Source organism: Amphiura filiformis, chromosome 19, assembly GCF_039555335.1.
Source record: "Amphiura filiformis chromosome 19, Afil_fr2py, whole genome shotgun sequence".
In the NCBI taxonomy this organism is placed as follows: domain Eukaryota; kingdom Metazoa; phylum Echinodermata; class Ophiuroidea; order Amphilepidida; family Amphiuridae; genus Amphiura; species Amphiura filiformis.
The window spans coordinates 11,778,286-11,785,885 of record NC_092646.1 but is presented as its reverse complement, the minus strand read 5'-3'; positions in this window follow the sequence as shown (position 1 = coordinate 11,785,885).

Here is a 7,600-nt window from a genome sequence, read left to right as displayed (position 1 = left end):
GCAGTAGAAACTTACAATATGAAGAATAGTACACTTTGTGTCTGTTTAAATTAATGGGAGTGAAACTTTGAGTAAAAATTTACAAAATGGGCTATTCCAGTTGAAATCCACACACCCTCTATGGCAGACATGACCTGAATCTTCTACATAGGGAGTGTGAATTTCAACTCAATATTTACTCTCTGTTTTAATTTTCACCTATATAGTGTGTGTGTATTTAATACAGTAATCAATCTGTCACAGTATAACTCTGAACATCCTTCAAGGTGGTTTGGTCAGAGGTGCCTAGCTGAAGGGGAGGCACCCATGAAGGCTCTGTATTTTGTAGTATTATCATGATACTAGGCTCTGGAAGAATAAAAAGGCCAAAATTATGGGGGTCCTATTGTAATTGGCCCACAGGCACCAACAATTTTTTCGGGGGTACCGGGTACGGCGGGTACCTCCGGTTCTGGAGCCATTGTATTATGGTGATGTTACGGGTAATATTCTGCACAAATAAATGGATGTGTCAGTGTTAATGTCATCAATAGTGTTTTATAGTTTCAAGATGTATAATATTGCTGTTCTCTATAAGCTATTTATGCTATTGATTTCAACACATAACGATCGATACCTGCACATTAATGGCAAAATGGGTCTTGGATAACATGCAATAGCAAGTAGCTTTCTGAGTGCTAATGCCCTGCATCAATACATTCTGCACCCAGAGGAGGGAAGGTTCTTAGTGGAAATGTGTTAGGCCATTGAAAGGTGATTGTGAGTTTCCCGTCACCCACCACATTACCTTTTTTTATGCCACATCCGAAAGTTTTGCAATTTACTGAAAAACTTCTTTTCAACTTTGATAGCATCGTGTGGAAACATATATTTTCTTGCCTTCGATATTTTATTGGTATTTGTTAAATAATTAATGTTAACAAAATAATGAATAATGAAAGTCATCTCATTTAGTCAGACATTAAATCAGGGAAAGCAACAGCCCTGTATTGCAGCTGGGATCTAGTTGTATAACCAGGGAGTTCAAAGGGTGCAGACTGGTAATATTTAAGGGCTTTATTGAACATTCTGGGACAGAAATCTAGTGTTGCACAGGTCATCTTGCCTCATCCTGTGCGGTGCTGGCCATTTTGATATTTTATATTTGTCAGCTTTTTTAACCCATATTTGTCATTAAAAAATTACCCCTTGAAAGTTGCGATACCCTCCTCCCCCCACTCCCACCCTAAAATCATTGCTATGTCACTGGCTATACACCTGTGTATAACCTTGAAAGAAAATAAGATGTTCAGGAAAAAAAGGTACAGAAGATATGTTGGTGTCATTGGAAGCACAATATCTCATAGAACAACATACATCCAAAATCAACCATGGGGAAAATTCTTTGCGAGGGGGCAAGGGTTTTAACATAATCGGAATCTTTTTTAATTTTGATTCTGTGAACATTTCCCTCTTTCAAACACTTTCCCCATGATGTAATTTGAATCGATTTTTGATTTAAAAGATGTTATTCCATGACACTGAAATTGCTTCTCTGCTATTTTTTTCATGATAAAATCTCAAACTTGATGTAAAACGTAATTCAACTCAAAGTATAACCTATATTGTCATGCACTGTTGAACGCTGAGCTCTATGTAGATGGATAATAAATGTAACAATGATGTAATCAGAATTGGATGTGGTCAAATAATGTGTTGTCTTCATACTGTGTGAAATCCACCCTGCAAGTAACAAGAGTTAATGGGCTATTCTATTTAAAATCCACACTACCCCTGTTGAATATTTTGGAAATATCTTCCACAGGGGGAGTATGAATTTCAAATGGAATGAACATTATTAGGCAGCTCCATGTGAATTTAAATTTCATACACCCTCAGAGAAAAATTCAACCTGAATCTTCTACTGAGGGAGGTGAATTTCAAATGGAGCTGCGAATGTGTTCATTCCATTTGAAATTCATACTCCCCCCTGTGGAAGATATTTCCAAAATCTTCCACAGGGGTAGCGTGGATTTTAAATGGAATTTTTTGTGATTCAAGCATCCTCAGTTTAAAGCCATAATGTATGATCTTATAATATGAAATTGGTTATATTCTATTCAAACCTGATTTTCTGGCATATTTGTAATGTTTATACATGCTCCATATTCACCCTAAATGTCTGTAAGTCCCCCATAGAACTCCATGTTAATCAGCCAAAATAACCAGTGGGATTTCTTTCACTTTAACTTGTTATTTCAGTTTAAAATAAACAGAAACTCTTCCCGACAGTAATTAGTAATATTAGAAGCTATCCTCAGTAGATAACAATATTTATATAATCCGACAAGTTATCTTCAGTAGACAGCAACATTATCTTCAGTAAACAGCAACTGACAAGGGCTATCTTCAGTAGATAGCAACATTTAACATTATTTGACAGAAGCTATCTTCAGTAGATAGCAACATTAACATTATTTGACAGAAGCTATCTTCAGTAGATAGCAACATTAATATGATCTTACAGAAGCTATCTTCAGTAGATAGCAACATTAACATAATCTGACAGAAGCTATCTTCAGTAGATAGCAACATTAACATTATTTGACAGAAGCTATCTTCGGTAGATAGCAACATTAATATGATCTGACAAGCTATCTTCAGTAGATAGCAACATTAACATTATTTGACAAAAGCTATCTTTAGTAGATAGCAAGACATTAACATGATCTGACAGAAGCTATCTTCAGTAGGTATCAACATTAACATTATTTGACAGAAGCTATCTTCAGTAGATAGCAACATTAACATTATTTGACAAGCTATCTTCAGTAGATAGCAACATTAACATGATCTGAGAAAAGCTATCTTCAGTAGATAGCAACATTAACATGATCTGACAGAAGCTATCTTCAGTAGATAGCAACATTAACATTATTTGACAGAAGCTATCTTCAATTAACATAATCTGAAAAAGCTATCTTCAGTAGATAGCAACATTAACATAATCTGAAAAAGCTATCTTCAGTAGATAGCAACATTAACATAATCTGAAAAAGCTATCTTCAGTAGATAACAACATTAACATAATCTGAAAAAGCTATCTTCAGTAGATAGCAACATTAACATAATCTGAAAAAGCTATCTTCAGTAGATAGCAACATTAACATAATCTGACAAAAGCTATCTTCAGTAGATAACAACATAAACATTATTTGACAGAAGCTATCTTCAGTAGATAACAACATTAACATAATCTGAAAAAGCTATCTTCAGTAGATAGCAACATTAACATGGTCTGACAAAGCTATCTTCAGTAGATAGCAACATTAACATGGTCTGACAAAAGCTATCTTCAGTAGATAGCAACATTTACATGATCTGACAAAAGCTATCTTCAGTAGATAGCAATATTAACATGATCTGACAGAAGCTATCTTCAGTAGATAGCAATATTAACATGATCTGGCAGAAGCTATCTTCAGTAGATAGCAACATTAACATTTGACAGAAGCTATCTTCAGTAGATAGCAACATTAACATGATTTGACAAAAGCTATCTTCAGTAGATAGCAACATTAACATGATCTGACAGAAGCTTCAGTAGATAGCAACATTAACATGTCTGACAAAAGCTATCTTCAGTAGATAGCAACATTTACATGATCTGACAAAAGCTATCTTCAGTAGATAGCAATATTAACATGATCTGACAGAAGCTATCTTCAGTAGATAGCAATATTAACATGATCTGGCAGAAGCTATCTTCAGTAGATAGCAACATTAACATTTGACAGAAGCTATCTTCAGTAGATAGCAACATTAACATGATTTGACAAAAGCTATCTTCAGTAGATAGCAACATTAACATGATCTGACAGAAGCTTCAGTAGATAGCAACATTAACATGGTCTGACAAAAGCTATCTTCAGTAGATAGCAACATTTACATGATCTGACAAAAGCTATCTTCAGTAGATAGCAATATTAACATGATCTGACAGAAGCTATCTTCAGTAGATAGCAATATTAACATGATCTGACAGAAGCTATCTTCAGTAGATAGCAACATTAACATTTTACAGAAGCTATCTTCAGTAGATAGCATGATGTAAAACGTAATTCAACTCAAAGTATAACCTATATTGTCATGCACTGTTGAACGCTGAGCTCTATGTAGATGGATAATAAATGTAACAATGATGTAATCAGAATTGGATGTGGTCAAATAATGTGTTGTCTTCATACTGTGTGAAATCCACCCTGCAAGTAACAAGAGTTAATGGGCTATTCTATTTAAAATCCACACTACCCCTGTTGAATATTTTGGAAATATCTTCCACAGGGGGAGTATGAATTTCAAATGGAATGAACATTATTAGGCAGCTCCATGTGAATTTAAATTTCATACACCCTCAGAGAAAAATTCAACCTCAAAGTATCTTCAGTAGATAGCAACATTAACATAATCTGAAAAAGCTATCTTCAGTAGATAGCAACATTAACATAATCTGAAAAAGCTATCTTCAGTAGATAACAACATTAACATAATCTGAAAAAGCTATCTTCAGTAGATAGCAACATTAACATAATCTGAAAAAGCTATCTTCAGTAGATAGCAACATTAACATAATCTGACAAAAGCTATCTTCAGTAGATAACAACATAAACATTATTTGACAGAAGCTATCTTCAGTAGATAACAACATTAACATAATCTGAAAAAGCTATCTTCAGTAGATAGCAACATTAACATGGTCTGACAAAGCTATCTTCAGTAGATAGCAACATTAACATGGTCTGACAAAAGCTATCTTCAGTAGATAGCAACATTTACATGATCTGACAAAAGCTATCTTCAGTAGATAGCAATATTAACATGATCTGACAGAAGCTATCTTCAGTAGATAGCAATATTAACATGATCTGGCAGAAGCTATCTTCAGTAGATAGCAACATTAACATTTGACAGAAGCTATCTTCAGTAGATAGCAACATTAACATGATTTGACAAAAGCTATCTTCAGTAGATAGCAACATTAACATGATCTGACAGAAGCTTCAGTAGATAGCAACATTAACATGGTCTGACAAAAGCTATCTTCAGTAGATAGCAACATTTACATGATCTGACAAAAGCTATCTTCAGTAGATAGCAATATTAACATGATCTGACAGAAGCTATCTTCAGTAGATAGCAATATTAACATGATCTGACAGAAGCTATCTTCAGTAGATAGCAACATTAACATTTGACAGAAGCTATCTTCAGTAGATAGCAACATTAACATGATTTGACAAAAGCTATCTTCAGTAGGTAACAACATTAACATGATCTGACAGAAGCTATCTTCAGTAGATAGCAACATTAACATTATTTGACAGAAGCTATCTTCATTTCAGTAGATAGCAACATTAATATGATCTGACAGAAGCTATCTTCAGTAGATAGCAATATTAACATGATCTGACAGAAGCTATCTTCAGTAGATAGCAATATTAACATGATCTGACAGAAGCTATCTTCAGTAGATAGCAATATTAACGTGATCTGACAGAAGCTATCTTCAGTAGATAGCAACATTAACATTATTTGACAGAAGCTATCTTCATTAGCAACATTAACATAATCTGACAGAAGCTATCTTCAGTAGATAGCAACATTGACATGATGTGGCAGAAGCTATCTTCAGTAGATAGCAACATTAACAAGATCTGACAAAAGTTATCTTCAGTAGATAGCAACATTAACATGATCTGACAAAAGCTATCTTCAGTAGGGCTAGATAGGCCTAACAACATTTATACAATCTGACAAGCTATCGTCAGTAGATTTGCAACATTATGATCTGACAGAAATTAGATCTTCAGTTGATATAGGCCTAGCAATATAAACATGATCTGACAAAAGCTATCTAGCAGTAGATAGCAGCTTAAGGGAAGGGGTATGAACGTTTGGACAGTAGGCCTATTTATTGTGGGACATTAGAGCACATCAGACATATCGAATTGCATTCTGTATACGAAGAATGGCCTTCTGATATCAAATAATTTTGATTTTTTGAAATTCGCAATTTAATACACTTTTTATGGCAAATCATTAAAAATTGATATTTTTGATATTTAACATTACTCGAAGTAAACTTTACAAATCTGATGATTTATACTTAAAGTGTATGTAGGTGGGATGAAAAGCCGACGATCAATTGAAAATTTGGACCTTTCGTATTGAATATATGGATTTTTTCCCAAAACACCAAACAAAATTAGGTCTTTTTGGGAAAAAAATCCATATCTTCAATATGAAAGGTCAAAATTTTTAATTGATCGTCGGCTTTTCCTCCCAGCTACATACACTTTAAGACTATATATCATTAAATTTATAAAATTTACCTCGAGGACTGTTATATCTCCAAAATGTGAAAATGTCAAATGTTAATAATAGCCTATGTCATAAAATTTGTATTATATCGTAAATTTCATGAAATGAAAATTATTTGATAGGCCTATCAGAAAGACATTCTTCGTATTCAGAATACAATTCGATAGGTCTGATGTGCTCTCAGTCATGTCCCACAAAAAATGCTGTCGAAACGCAATAAACGCTCATTCCAGTTCCCTTAAGGGCTCGGCAACGTTTGCACAGTATTTTTGTGGGACATGCATACGAGCACATCAGACATGAAATTGCATTCTGCTGAATACGAAGGTTTTTTTTTTTTTCAATTTCAATCAAGAATGTCCTCCTGATATCAAATAATTTTTATTTTTTGAAATTCGCATTATTTTATTTTATTACATTATTTTAATGGCAACAGGCAAATTAGAAAAATTGATATATTTTTGTCGAAAAAAAACGGGGCCAGGGGTGGGGCATTTGGGCAGCCTATATCGCGCATTTCAAAAAAATCAAATTTATTTGATATCAAAAGGACATTCTTCGTATTATGCAATTCAATATGTCTAAGGGGCTGTCATTTTCTTCGGAAGGGGGGGGGGGCATGAATATACTGGGGGGGTTATATAATTTTAGACCAAATATAGGGTGGTTATACTTTTTAACACCCAAAATAGGGGGGTTATAGAATTATTAAGGGCTGGTGACTCAAAATTTTCGCACTCTGCCGTGCGCATTCTTTTAATTTAACAATCAAAATGTGCACACAATCTTTTGTCATATAGGCCTAGGCCTAATGCAAAATTTTTGTGCGCTCCACACGCCTTCTTTACATACACAATTAAATTTTAACGCACACGGCCCACACTTTCTTCGCTCTAAAGTTTTGGTGCGCTCCTCGTTCCGGCAATGAATAATTATTTTGTCTTGAGTCTGTGAAGGGGGGTCATAAAATTTTGATCCAAGATACTTGGGGGTCGTAAAAAAAATTTGCCTGCGATAGGGAGGGGGGTCATAAAAAATTTACTCCGGTCACCGACATATTCATGACCCTCCCCCCCCTCCCCACCGAAGAAAATGACATCCCCCTAATGTGTTCTTATATCCCACAAAAAATACTGTCCAAACGTTGCAACCAGAGCCCGGCTTAAAATTATAAAGTCAGGGAATATGATACCGCTCATCCATAGCTATAGATACCGCCCAATACTAAAAAACATGGCGA